This window comes from Cyanistes caeruleus, chromosome 3, assembly GCF_971803275.1.
Source record: "Cyanistes caeruleus chromosome 3, bCyaCae1.hap1.1, whole genome shotgun sequence".
Taxonomy (NCBI): Eukaryota; Metazoa; Chordata; class Aves; order Passeriformes; family Paridae; genus Cyanistes; species Cyanistes caeruleus.
In genome coordinates this window covers 7,953,782-7,973,753 of record NC_141703.1, presented here as the reverse complement: position 1 = coordinate 7,973,753, position 19,972 = coordinate 7,953,782, and the positions used below count along the sequence as shown (strand labels likewise).

Here is a 19,972-nt window from a genome sequence, read left to right as displayed (position 1 = left end):
ACAGCAGAGTGCTCTGCCATGCTTCATTGATCTCTCTTGTTTGTTGCTTTCTTTTCTTTGGCTGCTTTCTTTCCTCTGGTTGCTTTCTTTCCTCTCTCCCCAAAGAAAGAAGTGAGTGGAAACGCTATAGGTGATGTAAAATTTGCAAGCCAAGTAGAGCACACGTCTGTTCCCATGTGTGCTGCTTAACAGGAGGATGGAAACTCTTCACTGGCTCTTCTCATCCATTTGAGAAGAGCTCCTCACCTGGCTGGTGAGTATGGAGTTAAATCCATGTTGGCATACTGGTATTGCAGGGTTCAAATGTCCTTCCTGGCATGTCAGCACATCCTACCTCAGCCTCAATTATACACTTTCCAGCTTTTCATTAAGAAGTCATGGTTCTGTGTGATGTCTTGTGTTTGGAGGTGGTTACAAAAACCTGTCAGGTGCTGGCTAGTTTGTTAACACAGTAATCAAATGCACAAGTGCCAAACCATTAATTCTAGAGATTTTTATTTTTTTTTTTTTTTTTTTAAACCCAAGAGTATAAAATCCAAAGAAGACTTAATACAATTATTCCTAGGGGATGTTGTTCATAAGTGTTGTGACCATCTGGGCATACAGCTGGCTAAACATAGCCTCTACTCCATCTCCTCCGGGAGAAATCCTTAAAAGGGGCAGAAAAGGGCTAAAACATTACAAAAGACGACCTCTTTTCAGTAAGAGCATCCTCCCCGTTTTGGAAGTGTTGATTGTTTGGCCTCCCTCAGCCACTGAGGCTGCTTTATTGTGTATTTATTACTCAGATGAAGGCTGGAGCCAGAGTTCTTTGGCCCATTTATAAAGCAATTTAAATGAGCCGGCTGCTCTGGGCGGCGGTGCGGGGACCAGGCTGAGCCGCCGCAGCAGGCGTGCCAGCGGGATCTGCCCTCAGCTTTAGGAGCGGGGATTTACGGTTCACATGCAGTTCAAGCACGGCTCCTGCCCCGGGATTATGTCCGTGGCCAGCACCGGGGCATGCCAGACAAGCTGCTGGGCACTCCCAAATCCCACAGCCAGGGCCTGCTGGCACCGGGCTGCTGCTGCCTGCTCGGGATCTTGCCCGGCGGCTCCGCTCGGCTGCCCCAGCCCCGGCTCTCCCGCTCCATCCCCAGGGGATGCAGCCCGCAGGGTCCCGGTGTGTGCTGCCCGGTCTGGCAGGGCTAGCTCATCACCCACAGCTCAGCTGGGGAGGCTTCACAGCGGGGTCACAGTTTGGTAGCCCAGTGGCATGAGGAGGCTCGCACCCTCCCTTACGACGCTGTGCAGACACACAGGCGGTGCCAGCTTTTTGGGCAGGCGCCACTGACCGCGGGCTCTCACAGCTGCAGTGTCACAGGAGGGACAGAAGCTCTGCTGGGACCACTGCTGGCCCTCCTCCCTGCTACTCCAGCCCATCCCAGCCCAGGACCAGGCAGCTGTTCCACCCCATCCACCCACACTGGGCTGTGTGATCACTGCATCTCAGCTGCACTGTTTCAGCATGGGACCTTCGACAGGTCTAAATCACCAGCTAAGACTAATTTACACCACAGAAAGATTGACATATATGCTCATGTCAGGAAAGCTCAATTTTTTTTTAAAAAAAATAAAATCCAGTCTGTTCCTGCTTACAAAAACATCTTTTTTTTTTTTTTATCAGGGCAATGCTTCAACATCTTGAAATCACCAGCAAAACCTGAATTCACTATCTATCCACCCTCAGCTCTCATGTACCTTCTACACTGATACTGTGCTGCCTTCAAAGCCCCCAGATCTCCTCTTGCCCAGCCTGCCTTCCAACATCTGCAGCCTCGTGTGAACCAAGCCCCTGATCCCAACCCCCAGCTCGGTGATGGAGGCACTGCCTGGTACATGGGGCAGCAGCAGTAACATCACCTTGTTTTCCCCAGATGTGTTTAGGAAATTTCCCACCTTTCCAATGCAGTTTAAAAAGGAGTGGGCAGGTGCCTTTGGCACTGTAATATACCTAAATAGGGAGGGATTAGATTTGGCAGATAACATCAGAAAATAAGACCTGCTGTGTCAGGTCACATTAGAGATCCATCTGAATTCGTCAGGCAGTTGGGCCAGATGATCATCAGGTCCCTTCCAATTGAAATATACTATTGTATTCTCTTCTGTTCTAACTCATTGTCTTGTCTCCATCAGCATCTGGCCACAGCTGCACAGGGAGGATTGCAAAGCACAGGACATGCACACAGTTATCCCAAAGTTAGAAATATTTGCAAACTTTGGCTCAACATTTCCTGCCTTGCAGCTATCGTCCTGACATATCTGGCTTTTGGCTACAGGAGAGGGAAATGCAAGAGGCTCTAAGACAATGTTATCTTGGCCACAGGCACACCTGCAGTTCTTTCCCATGCACACCTTTGGGACCTAAAGCTCTCCAGAGCAGGCAGCCTGCCTGAGCATCCCTCTGAGCTCCTGCATAAGGCAGGACAGAGAGAACCCAGCTCACACACTGAGGGAGAGATACTCTTTGCACTCCTATTTCCACATATTTCTGTTGTTGGCAAACAAACACATCCCCCAAATCAATGCCTATTTCCTTTTATATATAGCTGAACTTTTTGAAACTGTGCTGTCTCAAACTTTCAGCTTAGTGTCACCCTGCCCTCACAGCCCTCCTGTTTGTCTGGCAATGCTGCATTGCAGCAGGGGGGTTGGCAGGGCAATGGCACCCCCACTTACAATGAAACAGCTCAAGTCTTCTCATGGAATGAGACAAAATCCCTCCCCACATTTTTTGTTATTGAAAAGAAGGAAGGAAAAGGCTTCAGGATTGGAGAATATTTACAAATAGTGTTAATAAACCCAGACATAAAGGTGTTTTTTTTTTCTTTTACATACATTTTCTTTTCTTCCCTTGGAAGGAAATAGTCTTATTTGCCTTTTTCCCCTTTCCTTTCCCCTGAGGCAGCAAGGACCAGGGAGAGTTACAGAAGTTTCTTGCTTTATTTTGCTGAGAGAATCACAACACCTCCTGGGTAAATTGTCTCATCATCAGTCAGACAGAGCACAGGAGTTTGTTATTACCACAAAAACGTGGGGAAAGCAATTTATCATTTTTACTGAATGTAAAAGTGGTCAAATGAGGCCTCTCCCTGTTTTTCCTTTCAGACTCTGCTGAAACACAATGTTTAAATGCCAGCAAAAAAGTGCCACGTTGAAAGTTAGGCACGCTGGAAAAGAATAGCTGTAATGGAAACAGCAGCCCGAACAGCTGTGACAAGTAGGATAAATCTTCCAATCCGTGGATGATTTGTCAAGCATTTTACAAATATATATACATATTGCAGATATATGTCATGTGTGTGTGCAGATATATGTTACGTGCGTGTATATAATCAATGGAGTGTGTGTACAACAGATGGACAGATTAGATAGATAATTATGTGATTGCAAGTCTCCCATTATATTTATGGTCACCCATTAAAACCACTTCTGAGTTATCCCTCCTCCCCCTTGATGTAAAGGTCATTAATGCCATCAGGCACCAGGTGTGCCTCACACCCAGCCCAGCCCCAGCAGCAAGTCAGAGATTCTGACACTGGTTTCTGCAGCCCGGGACTGCTCAGTCTCCTTCATTCTTGAGGAAACCGTAAGATGGAAAAAAAAGTTGTGTTTTCATTGCCCACTGCAGTGGGCTGAGGTGTGAGAGCTGTGGTATTAGAGGTGGTGGAAAGATGTCAGCATCAGCTGTGGGGTGCCCTTGGGAAGGATGGATGCCTGCTCCGGGCTGGCTGAAGGCACAGCCGTGCTGGTGCCTCCGGAGCCACAGATCCCAGGGCTGTGCCACCTGCCAGCCTAGGGCAAAGCCAGGAGCCACAGGTGGCCCCAGCAGATGTCAAGGGGGGCCTTGCTGGGCTTGGCAGGACAGCCTGACCTCGGCATGCTGAGGGTGATGTGGCAGGCACAAGAACCCCCTGTGATGTGTCAGCAGAGCTGTCAGCGTGCTGTCCCACAGCAGGCAGGGGACTGGCTGCCTCAGCCCACCCCAGACACATGCCAGCCCCCCGGAGCCCAGCCGATTCACCGGGAAGAGGATCGCAGTCCACACCCATTTAGTCACCAGCGTCTGACTTGGAGGTATCTGACTAATTAGGGGTTGCAGGTTCTGTAACCCAGACAGGCTGCATTCCTGCCACCCCAGCCTTCCCTGCACAAATTCCTCCAGTCCATGCAGCTGGCTGATGACCCAGCAGCAACGGGGATGATCCACTGCTGGGTGCTGGCCAGGACTGCAAACAATATCCTGGTCACTTCCCACACCATCCGGACACGTGGCTTTGGCTGACCTCCCCTACACAGCTCACCTGGGACAGAGGATGGAGGGAAAGCCCTCCCTGTATCCACAGCCAGTGTCACAAGCTCCCTGTCACCAGGCCCCTGCCCCTGGCAGCACAGACCTTTCTGGGCAGGCACAGCGCACTCAGCAATTACAAATTACAGTGGAAAGGGACCAGCAAGCCTCAGCAGTGCACTGATCCCTTGGGGTCACTCTTACCAGCCTCATCTAACACTTCTTTTTGACCTTTAAAGACAGTTCTGGATGTGGCTCAGCCCCTGCCTGACCTCAGAATAAGGGAAGCAGAAATAGGGCAGAGAGCAATGTTTTTTGAATTCTAGAAAGGACCTGCTGAAATAAATGGTCATGGACCATCATGTTTCCTATTTTGCCAGCAGAGAGAGTGAGGAGAATCACTCTAGTACTCAGCACAGTGGTAAATAAACCAGGAGGTGCGTCCTGGCCCCTTACCTCCAGCCCAAAACCTCCAGCAGATTTGCTTTGCTGGAATGGAATGCTACATTTTAGATACAGACACGACTTTATAATTAATTTGTTTTGAGTTCAAAGACTGGAAACAAGATATGTGACCTCAGGCTTGTATCCTGCTACACCACTAGCAGGAAGAGATGGATCTGGGAACCAGCAGTTGTTTTACTGGCTATGCTCTTATGAATCCATGTGCAACAGATGAAATGACATCTGCCAAAGTTCTTTTACCTCTTGCCTCTCTGCAAGCTGCAGCTCAGCTGGGCCCATGGCTGTACCCCCCTGCATCCTGACTGCTGAGGAAAATACAAAGATTGGTGATCTCTCTGCCCCTGATCTATTGATGGACACAAATGACCAGTTTAGCACTTTCATTTCCACACTGGGAATAGGGGGATTAAAATGCCACTATCTCCTGATTGTAATGCTTTTTATGTGGGCCCTAGGTAAACACTGCACAAGTCAACAAACCACTGTTAATAAAAATTGCTAATTAAATGAGGACCAGTGGCTTGTTTTATTGACATAAGTATTTATAGGCTTTTTCTGCTTTCTTGTACTTTCCAAGGCTCTGTATGTTTTGCATTTGCTTTTGCCCTTTGCTCCTGCTTGTCCTTCTAGTTCAGTTCTTGCTTTGTAGGGGTTTTGTTGTTGTTGTTTTAACCACCCTGAGTCAGACATAAGGATTTGCCTTATATCAAGCCAATTTTTCTCTTGGAAGGAATTCTCTAACACAACACAATTATCTTGGGGTTTGTAAAGAATACCGTATTTTTCTTAAATCCACCTTTGCAGTGTGTTACTAGCTAAGATGGCTTTTTAGTCCAGATTTGTCACACTCCTCAAGAAGTGGAGCCTTAAACCCTGAGTGAAAGGAATTTTTGTTCAGCTGATATCTGTGCTAGTTTACTAGTTGACTGCCAGGTAAAGAAAGGTGCCCAAACTGCACCTCAGCAAGGGATTTCAGTGTGTTCAGTCATCCTTCTGCAGAACATGAAGCATTTACTATTAGCATGTACTATTATTAGCACATACAATTACTTCTGTGGAAGCCTGCACTGAACATGGCACACAGGACTGAAATGGCACTCAAAAGCAGAAGGGTGACGATGGCAAATGAAGTGCCACACCGTTTCTGCCCTTAGAAAACTCCTCTGCGACAGTCAGATCTGAGCATCATCATCATCATCATCATCAGATTCCTTGGCAGAACATACCTCAAGGACCTGACACTGCTTCTGGTTGCCGTGGAAGCTAGATTTGCTCCAAATCCATTTCTTCAGGTCTCCCATATGCTATGTGCTATCCAGCCTGCCTTTTTGCTCTGGCACATCCTTTGGCTTCTGTTTGTGCAAGGTTTTATTGGAGAAGGCACCAAAGTTTGTTACCACTTTCCTATCATGGCCCTTTGTGGACGACAAATCGAAAATCCCAAGTTATCTTCAGAAGATGTGCTCTGCAGACTAATCTTGAGTAAGCACTGGATGGGAATACCAGGGTACTATTGAGCCAACACTGTTCAGAAAGTAAACAAAATTGAATAGAAGCGAAAATTATGGAGGACTTGTGTCCTTGAAAGCTAATTTAAGCTCTCTTGGTTCTGGTGGGTTGAGGGAGACAAGCAGCTGCAATACAAAAGATAAGTGCTGAAGCCTGATTAACATTGGTGCTTTGAAGGACCAGTTTTCACAGCCCATCTGGAAGTAATTTATTCCCACTCAGAGGTACCACCAAACACAGCCATTCCAGAAAAAAGCAGCTTCCAAAAAGATAGTCCTTAAGCTGCAGTGAAGAGAGGGGCAAGCACTTAAGGGTAGTCTGAAATAATCACTCCACTCAGCAGGTGAATAACAAGAAATTCCAGTTAATAAAAAAATAGCAGGAACTGCAATTTTGAAGGTATTCTTAGAAATAAATAGCAAAAAGGGGCATCAAAGAGAGGTAAACAGCATTTGAGTGCTAGACAGAAAGCCTGGCATACTCCAAAACATTGCAGAGCACCTTTCAGTCTCAAGGGAGATCACGAGTTTGAACACATGAAGAACTCACTGCTGGGTAACAAGTTATCAGGTGTCTGCTGATCCATGGCAACTGTCCCTGATGATTTGCAAGGTGGCAAATGTGGGATAATTTGAGATCTCTGCATCCTCCTGGAAGATGAGAGAGGTCTGTGCTGGTGTGAATGACCTCACATTTTCTGCAGCTCAAGAGTTGCCATGTAGAGAGTTGTCTTCTACCACTTGACTGGTGGCACCTGGTTCTCCTGTGTTCTCTCGTTTCTCTGCCTGAGCCTGGATGAGTGTCTCATCGCCCAGTTTCTGGCCTTAGAGGCATTTCTTACTTCAATGCAATTCTTTCCTCCCTCCTCACTAACCAAATGAGCTCAGTGCTGCTCCCCAGTAACAGGACTGTTCCTCTGCAGAGGTAAAGGGATAAGCAGACTGAGGTGAAAAGTGGTTTGGGGACCTTCTGGTAAATAACCACCTTGTTTCTGACATTGCTATGGCATCCTTCTAAACACAGCTCCCATGTGGCCACTGATTTATCTCTTATCTAAGGCTGTACTTGGTCTGTAGGGCCTGAGAACATCTCTTTATTGGAGAAGGAGGTGAAGAACATTTGTTATAGAAATGGGGACTGCACAAAACTAACATGAATTTAGATTTCATTACAAACATGGAACCTGGCAAAGGTTAATTGAAACATTTGCCAAGGGCCAATCTAAAGTTCGAAGGAATCAAAGGGGGACTTCAAACTGACTTTAATGGTCTTGGGGTCAGGTTGTAAGACAAATTTGACAAGTTTCAAGGTCCCTAGGTCAATGGATACCTTTTTTTAAAAAAATCAAAACCATGCCATGCTATTAGTCAAAAAGACATTTCAACCATAGAAATCACTTGGTACCAGTTCAACAGGAACTGGATCAACTCCTGCAGGCCATAGGGAGCAGTCTGTAACACCTGCCTCTTTGGGCATTGTACTGCCCTGGTGGAAAACATCTGTCTCTCAGGTGAGAGGATTAGGAAGGAGCCAAGCATCACATACTGCTGGGTCTGAGAATCCCATACCCTGCCTGGGGTGGCCTGTGGCAGAGCACTCTCAAGAGACAGCCCTCACTGACAGAGGTCTCCACTGCAGGAGACATCAGGCTGGAAACCTCCAGGGCACAACACAAAGCTGGTCATCTCCTCCCTGATGTATTTGCTTGAGAGGATGGGTGGGTGGGTTGTTTATCTTGTCGGGAGGAGCCTTTTCCTTTTGGCTCTTGGGGAAAAAAGGAACTGCATTGTGTATGTTTACTGAAAAGTCCAATTCCCTGAGACATGAAGACAGGACACATCCTTATAAATCAGGGTGGAGAAAAAGTAAAACCAGAAAGAAATGGTTGGGGGTTGCTGCAGAGAGTGTGTGTGCACTCAGCCAGCAAAAGGGAATGACACTGACACTGTTTCAAAGGAAGGTCATTGTGTAGACCATAAATCTCAAACATTTAGCATTTGCTTCATTCGTCTTTGTTGACTCTTTTTTTACAAGAAGTTCAGCAACTATCAGAAAATTTTGAAGTTCTTCTTTATTTATGTGGCCTTTCAGCTGTTCATGGCTGGTGATTTAAAGTCTGATGCAGCCAGACCCAGCAGGACTGGCCTGAGCCTGCCCATGACAGCCTTGCCCTTAGGAGGGTTGCTGGTGCCTGTGGCTGTTCTGTGCCGGAGTGCCCAGGCAAATGGCACAGACACATCGTAGTATGAATGCCCAGGTGTGAGCATTCCCTTTGCCTGAACACAGCCAGAGCAGGAGAAGAGCCTTCTGGAAGGGAGCAGACCTTTGCCATGGGCTTATTCCCAATCCCAGACCTCTAATTTCAAGCATTCTTGGGGAAAGAGGCTTGTGGTTTGAAGTGGTGGAACCCTTCCAATGTCTGCTGCTGGTGTAGTTTTGCTGTTTTGACTCTTCCAGTTAGCTTTGGGACCTCAAGGTTTTGCTGAGCACCTGAGGCAAGTTCATGAGGCAAGTTCTCCAAAACCTTTCTGCTCAGAGGACAGAGTTGTCTCTAACTGATCACAATTAATGTAATAAGTGCTTTGCAGTTTTTCCTATATGTGTCACTACCTTTGAGATCTTAATTCATCTTAACACCTATTGCCATTCTTAATTACTTTCAGTGAGCCCACTGCAAAGAAGTGATGTGTCATTCTCTTCGTGATCAGCTGCATGGAAATATTAGAAAGAGACAAACTGACCAGACTGAGCATTTAGTCAAATCCCAGCTCTGCCATTAAGTTGCACAGTGTCCACTGCAAGTCATTTCACTTTGCTCTGGGCTGTTTTACTCATATAGAAAATGGAAATAGCAAACTGATCTATATTGAAATCCTATTCCAGCCCCAACTAAGATAAAGCTTGGCTTTGCTTAGCTTTGCTTGGCTTGGTAAGTATTTTTGAAAGCGGAAGCTTTATTATTTTGAAAAATCCCTGTTAATCACACAAGCAAAATCTATTGTGTTGTTTAAATAAGTAAAAGAAATGGAGAAAAATAACTGCAGTCTTCTCAACCATTGAGAAGCAAATTCTGTAGGCTCCTGTTTATAACTTGCAGAGCATTCTGACCTCAGAATGTGTTCCACCACTCTGTTCCCACCACGGCACTGGACTTCTTCATTGAGAAAGGCCAGGTCCATCAGAGGTCAGAGAGAACCTTGATTTAGAAGTTTAGTTTGCAGTCCAAGAGCTGCTTCCCAAGCAGATGGACACTTTATACCAGCCCTTGCTTGCTAACTAGGAGGACAAATGACCAACTGTCCAATTCCACCTTCTGCTACCACCGACTGTCATGCTTGACTCCCTCTGTTTCCAAGACCAGGGGGCTGGAGACATCTAATGGCAAGTGCCTGCATAGCAGATCATCCTCCCCCTCCGCAGCTGTCCTGTCCTGAAATTCCAACATTTAACTCTTACAGTGCCTCAGAAACATATGTGCACAAGACCAGTGAAATGACAACGGCTGTGTGGGCACAGGACATCTTGGCAACCTTCTTGAGGGAAAAATAAGTGATGCAGAGCAGCCAGAGTCACTCCTTTGTTTGGAAAGATCATGGAGCAGATCCTCCTGGAAACTGTGCTAAGACAGATGGAAGGTAAGGAGGGGATTGGTGACAGCCAACATGACTTCACTAAGAGCATGATAATGTCTGACTAATTCTGATGGCTTTGTGTGGTGGGGTAACGGGGCTGGTGGCTGAGGGAAGAGAAACTGGTGTCATCTACCTGGACTTGGGTGAGAGCAGATGCCTCCTCAAGTTCTCTGGTAACACAAGGCTGGGACGAGGAGCCAATACCCCAGAGAGCCCTGCAGCCCTTGGGAACAACCTCAACAGGGTGGAGAGACGGGCAGAGAACCTCCTGAAATCCAGCAAAGGCAAAGGCAGGGTCCTGCACTGGGGAAGAACCCCAGGCACCAGGACAGACTGGGACTGACCTGCTGGGAAGCTGCTCTGGGGAGAAGGACCTGGGGGTCCTGGTGGACAGTGAGCTGTCCCTGAGCCAGCACCGTGTCCCTGTGGCCAAGACCAATGGGATCCTGGGGTGCATTAGGAAGAGCACTGCCAGCAGGTCAGGGATGTGATCCTGCCCCTCTGCTGAGCCTTGTGAGGATCTCCTGGAGTGCTGTGTCCAGCTCGGGGCTCCTCAGGACAGGAGAGACACGGAGCTCCTGGAGCAGATCCAGCAGAGGGTGACAGAAGCTGGAGGGACTGGAGCATCTCAGTGAGGAAAGGCTGAGGGAGCTGGGCCTGTTCAGCCTCGAGAAGAGAGGGCTGAGAGGGGCCCTCATGCCTGTGTGTCAGTGTCTGCAGGGAGGGGACAGGGGATGGAGCAGGCTCTGCTCCCAGCAATGGGACAGGAGGAATGGGCAAGAACTGATGGCTGTGAAGTTCTACCTGACCATGAGGAGGAATTTCTTTCCTGTGCAGTGACCAAGCACCAAACAGATTGCCCAGAGAAGCTGTGGAGTCTCCTGCACTGGAGATATTTCAGAACCATCTGGACACAATCCTGTGCCATGTGTGCTCTGGGATGACCCTGCTTGAGCAGGGAGGTTGGACCAGATGGCCCATGATGATCTCTTCCAAGTGACCCATTCTGTGGTTTCATGATTTCCAGGGATGCTGCAAGTTCAGTTCTTCTTTGGAGATGGCTCCTTGCTGGCAGAGCTGGGACAGGAGTTGGAGCAGGGCACTGCTCAGGCTGGGTCTGATTGAGACAATGGCCCCTTTGCTGCAACATTCCTCCTCCTAAGACCAGAACAGTGACATCCCATGTGCTCCTCAGGGGGACTCACCACAGACATTGATGGGTGAGTTGTGAAGAACCTTCCTCAGCAAGATGAGAAATTATTCCCACCTGTCCCTTCCCCTCCCAGGTAAATTACCACTGTCCAGTACACCTGGATGAGCAGTGGAGTTACAGCCCAGCACCTTCTGACAACAGAGTCTGATCCTCTAAGGCTGCCCAGCAAAGCAGTAGTGTGATTTTATCTTTTGCAATGATTCACCTTGGTTAAATATTATTTCTGATATCCAGTTATGTGCTATCTCCAGAGAGCTTCATGGCTTGTCTAAGGCCCATTTAATTCAGTGGCTTCACTGTGCCCTGGATCCTACTTGGGCTGTGAATGTGTCCTTTAATAGCTACAGCTGTAAAAACATATTAGCTGCTTCTCTGTAGGCCTGTTGTTTTACTGTAAAAAAAAAGAAAAAAGTGTATTTCAAGAGGAATGAAATTTCAGATCAAAGGAAATCTTTTTCCATTTCAAGTTGAATTTGAGAAATAGTTACGACCTAATTAAAATTTTTAAAAAAAGAAGAGGGAATGTTGAAATTTTGGCATATCCAAGCCACCTTGTTATTTTTTGTGGAGAAGTCTTTGGTCCATGATGGCTCAACGGATAAAGTACAATTCCAGAGCATGGAACACTTGCTATATTACAAGATTTGTCTGCTTATTTAGGAATAAAAATTATAACCAGGATCTGGTTGGTCCCTGCCAGGTGCAACTTCTGGCCACCAAGTGCCAAGTGGTCCAGAGGGTTGTGCTCTCATGTCCTGGCAGAGCTATGGCACTCAGCAGGAAGAAACACCTGAATATCCATTATAACAGGAGAAAAATTGAAAAAAAAAGGACTTTATAAGCCAGTAATGAAGACACTTGTTGGTCTAAGTGCTGGAGGTCTCAAACATCATCTGGGTACCCTGCTAGACTACAGTGGGCAGTGCTCATGAGGTTTGGATCAGGAAGGAAGTCAGACAAGTGCTCTTCTGCAGTGTGGATGATCAGACCAAGGTGGAGAGACAAGAACTGCTTTTCCTCAATATTTTTACAAGCAGCATCTAAGCTCATGTCTAAGATTCGTGATACAGTATTTTCTTTCTAAGCTCCTCCATTCTTGTTTAAAGCACCCTCAAAGAATCTTTTGTTCTCTAAAAAAAAAAACAAACCCTAGGTCTTTTTTCTTCAATTTTTGAGCTCTACCACTGCATCAATAAAATGATGTTCATTTCAAGCCAAGTACCACATTTTCTTGCTAAGAGGTGTGTGCTGTGCTTCAATACCAAGCTGTCAAATTCCATGGGACACAGCTACCCTCTCCTTACCTCCTATTGATTTTGAAACTGGGAGCTGCTGTATGAAACTGAGATGCTTACTGGGTGATGTCTTGGCCTCTTGAGGCAATCCGAGGGTAAAATGATCTAATGTGACAAAATGTGAGAACTCAGCATTCAGGGTATTTCCATTGCTGACGAACTGAGTGTCACCAAACTGGCCTCATGTCCAGCCAAGGAGAAGTCTCAGTGCACACACAACTAGCTAATCTGTAGCTTGCAGTAGACCTAATGCTCAGAAAGATTTCAGAAAGAAAAAACAAGGCAGTGTCTATGAAAAAGGATAGAAAATAGCTGTTTGAACCAGGCTTCAGTGGGGGAGAAAGATGGCTAGAGCTGGGGGATGAAAAGAAGCTCCAACATTTTCTTGTGCTGGAGCCCTTTTGGTCTTATGAATGTCTTGAGATTTTGGGTTGCTTTCTTAATCTTAAAGTGATTTTTAAAAAGCCCCTCATACCCTTTTAGAAACAAGCTGCCCCAGTCTCTTTGCTGCTTCCTGCACCTGGACACAGGACAAAGATGTTGTGGCTTTCAGGAAACAGCACATTTGTCAGCATGCAGCCCCCAGCTGAACAAAGGGCTGGATTCATGGATGCAATATCAGCCATGGAAATGTTCCACCCCTGCCCCTCCCTGGCTTCTTACCTAGTCTGTCGAAACAAAAAATGAATTGTCATTGGGTTTTGCAGCCTCTGAGGTTCCTCAGCAGATCAATACAGTGTTCTAAGAATCACAGAAGCCTAAGAATCACAGAATATTTTGAGGTGGAAGGGACAAGATCATGGGTCCAACTCTTAAGTGGGATCAAACACACAGTGGCCCATCATTTGAATGAAACTGCACTAGAATTGCAAGAATTTGATCTTAGATTATGAATTATTTTTTGGGGGTTTTGTTTCTAATAAAAAGCTGCTACCAAAGAGGAGACGGGAGGCAGTCTCTGCAGCAAGCAGAAGAGTGCAGTGAATTACAGTCAGATCTGACTTTGCTCCCACACAGCAGCACCACTTCAAAATTTCCCTTCTCCTGGAGGAGCAGGGTACCCTTTTGACAGGGACTTGGTGCTCATTAATGGTGTTTGCTCTGCCTAACGTGACATTTGAAAGCTCCAGAGCTGTGCCACTTTACTCAACATTGTCATATTCAGCAAAACATTTAAGCAGTTTTTCAGCTTGAAGCACCTAAGTAGTTCCACTGTCAACAACAGGACTTCTCAAATGCTTAAATTCATGCACGTGTTGAAGTGCCTTGTTAAATCAGGGCTTCAAACCCTAATAGCCTGCTGAACCAGAGTGATCATTCCAGTCTTCACCCCTAGAGCCTTAGAAACACCCCTAGCATGCAATGTACAAAACTAATTTTAGTTAATTGGTTAAAATTTTGTATGCACACTCTGTGACCGCTGAGAGTTTTGAAAACTGACTGTGCTGGTGTCACCCTGCATGCCTGTTTTTGTGATTAGTCACATCCACCCATAGCAGACACGGCCCTGTCATCAGATGGGCTCTGTGATCTGTCCTGGGGGCTGGCACATCCCCAGCTGCGGGTGGCTTTCCTCCACAGTCGTCACACAGTGTGGTGTAGCTACCTGTGATAACTCTGGAGCAGACAGGATGTCTTTTGTGCTGCCTTTTCCAACGTGTTCCACTGCATACTCCTTTCAAAGACTAATAATTTCCGTCGGGAAGGAATACTGTCAGCCTGGCATCAGATAAGTTCTCAGGCAGGGAGCTGTGCCCTGCACTGCCTGTTTTATCCAATAAAGATTTTCCCATCTCTTGTGTACTGCTTATAATTTAGCTTTCATAAATTGACTTGCCAACACATTTGGGTGGACAGAGAAAAGTGAGATGCTGATGTGTCTGCAGACTCCTTTCATCTGACATAAACACCCATTGTCAACACAGGGTAAGCAGAGGTGAAAACACTGTGGCAATTACAAACCAAATTTCAGTTTACCATCCTCCTGCCCTTCTGGCACTTGTCACAACAAGAAATAATGCTCTGGTCATTCACATGCTGACACAAGACAGCATTTTGAGGCTGGAGCTGAAATAAAGTTTGAGATTAACCTTCTTTTTATTGGAGGAGTGGAGAAACTGCTCCACCTACCTAACTGAAAACTTTAAATGGAAACAGAGCTGTGAACAGCACAGGTGGCATCATGTATCATCATCTGTTTCCTCACATGTGAGAACAGCTTTACCAAGGTGTTTATTCTCATTTTCCTTTGCTCCTTTCTTTAGATAGTTTTGGTGCCACATGGCTTGGTCCCTAGTCTTGAGGATGCCTCTCTCTGCAGGCTGCAGCAGCCTCTGAGGATGCTAAATCCATGGACATGCACAGCTGGCAGGGTAAAACTGTTCCCAGGAACAAAGGTGTTTGTGGACATGTCTTGAAGCTGAGACTCCTTGTAATCCAGCAAAAATAAACATCAGATTCTACTTGTCCAAGAAAGGTCCATAAACCCTCACCCTCCTATATGTGCTAGCCATGCTTTGATAATTGTCTCTAAAATTGAATTTAATAACAGCTAAAATTATTCAAAAGTTTCCTTGGCTGCAGAGTTTATGGAAAGCACTACCTAAATATGATGGAAAAAAATAATAAAAATTATACCATCTAACCTCTGGGAGAAATAACACTTGGGTTTGTTAATTTTGGATAACATCTAAATTCTTCTGCTGGCATGGTTTTAAACTATATCCCTATAATGCATCTCCTCATACTTTTACAGCAGCAATAAGAAAATTGGCTAAAAAATGGTAATGCCCCTTTTGGCTCACAATGTATCTTTTGAGACTAATTTGTTTAGTTTAATGAAAAAATAAAGTTTGCATGGCTATGATTCAGTCCCAGTACCAATATCCTGTGCTGGGATAAGAAACTAATCATGTTAGGAGCAGGCAGAGTGTCCATGGCAGGGCAGCAACTGCAACAGTCCTCACCAGCCCATGACTCTTCCCATTTTCTCCACATTTAGTTTAAAACAAATGTGCAAACAAGGCAGAGCTCAGTCCTGAGGAGCTCCCCATGTGGCCTGAGGGTGCTGGATCCCCATGGCAGATGTGCAGGCTGGAAACTGAGAGACCAGCACAGCCACAGGTGGCTGATCACAGAATCATAGAGGCACAGAGTCACAGAATTACAGAACTGTGGAATCACAGAATTACAGAACCACAGAATCGACTGGGTTAGGAGGGACCTTAAAGACCATCCAGTTCTGACCCCCCTGCCATACAGGCAGGGATTCCATTCGGTCTGTCAAGTCCTCAGAACTCCATCCAACATGACTGATCCCACGTCCTTAATTCTTACACCACTGGAAAGCTGAAAGCTAAATAAAGACCATTCAATACAAGTTTGTAGCTACCAGAAAATAGCTGTAAGACTAGAAGATGAGTGGTTAAATTAACAGTTGAGTTGGAATTTCTTCAAAACATGACACAGGCAACAGAGAAAATAGAGGTGTTCAGACAAATGTAAACAAACAAGTTTTTTTTTCCTTAATGATTGCATTTACCAGATGTTTAAAAGCTGGATTGACCATTTAAAGTTATCACATTTTGTCTGAAGTTGTGGTTTGATTGCAACCTATGCATAATAGCATTTCCCAGGGGCCAGTAAGATTCAGTATTTCATGTAGGTGCTTCATGAAGAGCAACATACCAGTGTATATTGTGTATTGATAATTTTGGTTTTCAGGAGGTATTTCTTAGTCTGATGGTAGCAGCTTTCAGAGGCAAGAATGGTCTCTGCAGAGACTGCCCCTCAACTTGGGGTGCAGCTAAAATCCTGAGTGCTGTACTGATTTAATTACAGCCATTCAAAGAGAGTGAAAGATTTTATTCAGACTTTCCTGAGACAGAAAAGGAGGGTGTAATGGAAATTCTCTTATTATCTCAACTGCAGGAGTTGTGACTGAGAACACACTTTCATTTGCTGTCTATAGATGTAATTAAATAATTTCAGCTTTCAGGCTTTGAGCCTTATCTCAAGTTGGGATAAGAATTTACAGTGAAAGAGAAAAGCAAGAGAGTTTACTTTCTTTCAGAGAATTCCAGGGCAAAGCAGAACACAAGCCACTGCCAGCAATGATCCAGCCACACCTTACACCCACAGCAGCACTCCCTAGAGTGTTGTGGTGTCCCACCAGACACACCTGCTGGTTAATAAAGAAGAAGCACAATCCCATCCATGACCAAAACTTGAGAAGAAGCATGTAAAAGCTCCATTTTCCCACAGAACATTTAAATCTTTCTTGCTCAGTGCCCCAGAGAATATAAGCTCATTTTAATTGGAAAAAGATATCCCAAAATGGTAGAAAATCAGTGAAGTAGTTAGAGAAATTTAAAAAAATAAAAACACCTCAGAGCAGGGCTTTGCTCTTAGTGGATTCTTTGCTTAAGTCCTGTACATGTTTGGAGACAGACTTGCTGCAGCTGTTACCTGCTGTACTCCTGGCCAAAAATGCAGCCAGGCTGCTGGGCAATGAGGTGAGGTTTTGGGCAGGCCAGCAGGGAGTTTGAGAGGTTTTAGCAGCAGTTTGAGAGATGGCTGTCTCCTGATTCAGCAGGCTCTGTGCATCCAAAAGAGCAGACACATGCTCAAGGCTGGATGTCAGAACAGACAAGTGCAGGTTCCTGTCCCCACAGCAAAGAACCAGCAGTTCAGCTTCTGCTCTACCACTGGGCTCAGCTTTGGGTGTGAGTACAGCTGCTTTCCCAGCCTGTGATCCTTGGAAATCAGCAGCTTCCCAGTTTCACACACTGGCAGGGTGCTGCAGCTCTGGTCCTTGGTGGATGTTCAAAGCTTGGGGACAGAAAATGCTGTTGTTGCTGCCGCCACCCCCATAAAAGCACCAAAGGTGATGCCTCAGCATGTGAGAGAACAGAGAGAGCAGGTGATGCAGGTGTTCAGAGCAGGGGAGCATCCTTAGGGATACAGAGTTTGGCTAGCACTGAAACTGGCTCCATGGGCCAAAGACAAGCAAAAGGATGGGAGGAGTCAGCCTGGGAAAAGATCTGACTCAGAGCAGACACGTTTTTCTCTGCTTGGGGCTAACCAGTGCTTGGTAAATGTGCTGGACCCTGCCCTCTCATCCCATCCAGTGTACCTCTGTGATATCTGGCATCCCACAATCCTGCAAATGTCCTGGTACTGCTTTACAACAAATATATCAATATACTTAGGCAAGGGGAAAAGCCCCTAAGCACAATCTGAGGTACTAACAGAGAGTAAATGCTCCCAGTATTATTGCATCCTTCAAGCCCCTCTCAGGGAATTCCTCCCTGGGCATTTATGTTTACTGTAAATTGCTAGGAGCTGGCTCTTTCCACACGAGGAGAAACACCAAGGACAAACTACTGCATAATGTATAAGATATAGGATACTGCAGGGTTATTAAACATACATGTATGGGAATAAAGAAAATAGGGCCTCCAGAGTAAAGGTAGCCCTACCTGTCTCTCTTTACAGTGCAGCATCTTAGCTGTAATATCTGGCCCCCTTTAGAGCTGGTCATGCCTCTGAATTGTAGGTAGTGTTGGCCTGCAGCATCTCAGATCCTGCTGTTCTTGAGCAAAACTCCCAGACAGCTGCATGGGTTGGACATTTTGGAGGCTGGCTTGAGAAACACTGGGGAAGAATGCAAAAGTAGCACTCAGCACCTACTAAAACACCAAATCCTCTCAGCTCTCCAGCCTGGCAGAGCTTAATATCTCATTTGTCAAAGTGACAGTCAATTCCCCATGATAGATCATATGATTATTAATTCTGTCTTCAGGAGATACACACAATTTGGAAGTTTTCTGAATCAAGGTAGTAAGATAATGCTGAAGGGAAAAAGCCCCAAGGCTTCCCCCCTCCCTCAAATTTCCATTTCATTAAAATTTCAGAGGTAAACAACAAAAGTTGCAGCAAAAAAGGTTCCTGTCACTGCAAAACCCCAAAGACTCCTCACAACAGGTGAGACGATGGTCTGCTGTACAGAGACCAAATACAAACTGACACAGACAGAGACTAATTAAAAAGTGATTCACCTGTATCCTCTGTAACTAGTTTGGCTTGTAAGTGGTTGGGATTTTTACTGCAAATAGTTTAATTTTTCTCTTTGCATGAAAAGAACTTAGCTCCTCAGAGGTTCAGCTTTCTGGCTGAGCTTACCCATGCTTAGAAGATAATTGATTTTAGGGAGTTCTCCAGAGAAATGTCACTCAGAAGACTCTTGGTTAACTATTCTCAGCTAAGCCAAAAAGCACGACACTTCTCACTGTTACGAAAGTTGTCTAATGACCTGTTTCCAACCTGATCTCTGAAGGCTGTGTGAACTTTGGTAGAAGCTTGGCATGAAGGAAGAATCATCTGCTGCAGTTTGGGAGGGGGTGGTGAGAATTCAGAGATACGTGATAGGAAGAAATCCCCTGCCGTGCATGTTCTCTGAGGATCAATTTCTACCCTTTCTCTGGCAAAACCAGTAAAAAGAGATTAGGGGACAGGAAAAACCTCCTCTGTGAACTTGCATGCAGAAGCTTTCACATGAACCCTGGCAAGGCTTGTGCTCTCCACCAACGCTCTGGCAGACACAGTGGTATCACTGGTGCAAATGCTGATGGAAAACAACTATAAGCAAATCTTAAGGTGTTCTCTGAATGAGTGTTCACAAACAATGCTTTGGAGAGCTCTTGGTTGGAACAAAATCTACCTAGTCAGAATTTCCAGCACAGCTAAAGACACTAGACTAAAACAGCTGATGGGCTGGAAAAAACCCACCCTACGTACAGGGACCTTCCATGACCCTCCCAGTGGTAACACCACAGAAATAACCAAACACACAAACCTGGAAACTTCCACACTGGGAATTGTCTCTCCTTGAGCTCTTCCTCAAAAGCCTGAGCACAGGATGTTGCTGTGAGCTGGGCTGCACTAATGCATTCATTGATCAGACAGGACCTATCCACTCAACACTGCACTTTCTGTTTGTGCACCCTTTCCTGGATTTCAGCAGCATCTTCATTTCAAGCAAATTTCAGCATAATTGCTGTATTTGCTTAAACCTATGCAACAAAAGCTGTTTCTAGCCCATCTGCTCTGCTCTGGCAGCCTCTGCCATGTAAAATGGACACTCATCCAAGGTGTTGGAAGCAGAAGGAGGCATCCACTGGTCACACCCTGCAGCCGAGGACAGAGAGGCAGAGACACAGTAGAATTGGTATCACCAGACTCTGAGAGGCACATGATTCAGAGCCAAGGTTTCACACTCCTCACACATGCATATGTATTTTACCTCATTATTGGCTTCAGCTGCATTTATTGTTTCCAATTTGTGTCCCGATGCAACTTTTCTAGGCAGCCTCGGTGGGAGACACTTGCAGAGCAACGTTTGCATTTCTGCAGGTCTTTGTGGACATGCATATTGCTAATACACACATAAACAGGATGCCATTTATATTTAAACAGTGCTTTTGGAGTCGAATGGCATCACAGCTGAGGGAATGGAAACGTTCTGATTTGT

The 19,972-nt window shown here is 45.8% G+C and overlaps 1 long non-coding RNA gene across 1 annotated transcript; it reads right to left on the bottom strand.

Moving 5' to 3' along the window:
* Positions 1-7,374: 7,374 nt before the first annotated feature.
* On the bottom strand, positions 7,375-19,708 carry LOC111926901 (uncharacterized). Its single transcript, XR_002863259.2, has 3 exons — positions 19,298-19,708; positions 17,922-18,096; positions 7,375-11,537 (listed from the first exon to the last, which is right to left on the bottom strand). It is a non-coding gene; the product is annotated as an uncharacterized LOC111926901 (long non-coding RNA).
* Between the last annotated feature and the right edge of the window lie 264 nt (positions 19,709-19,972).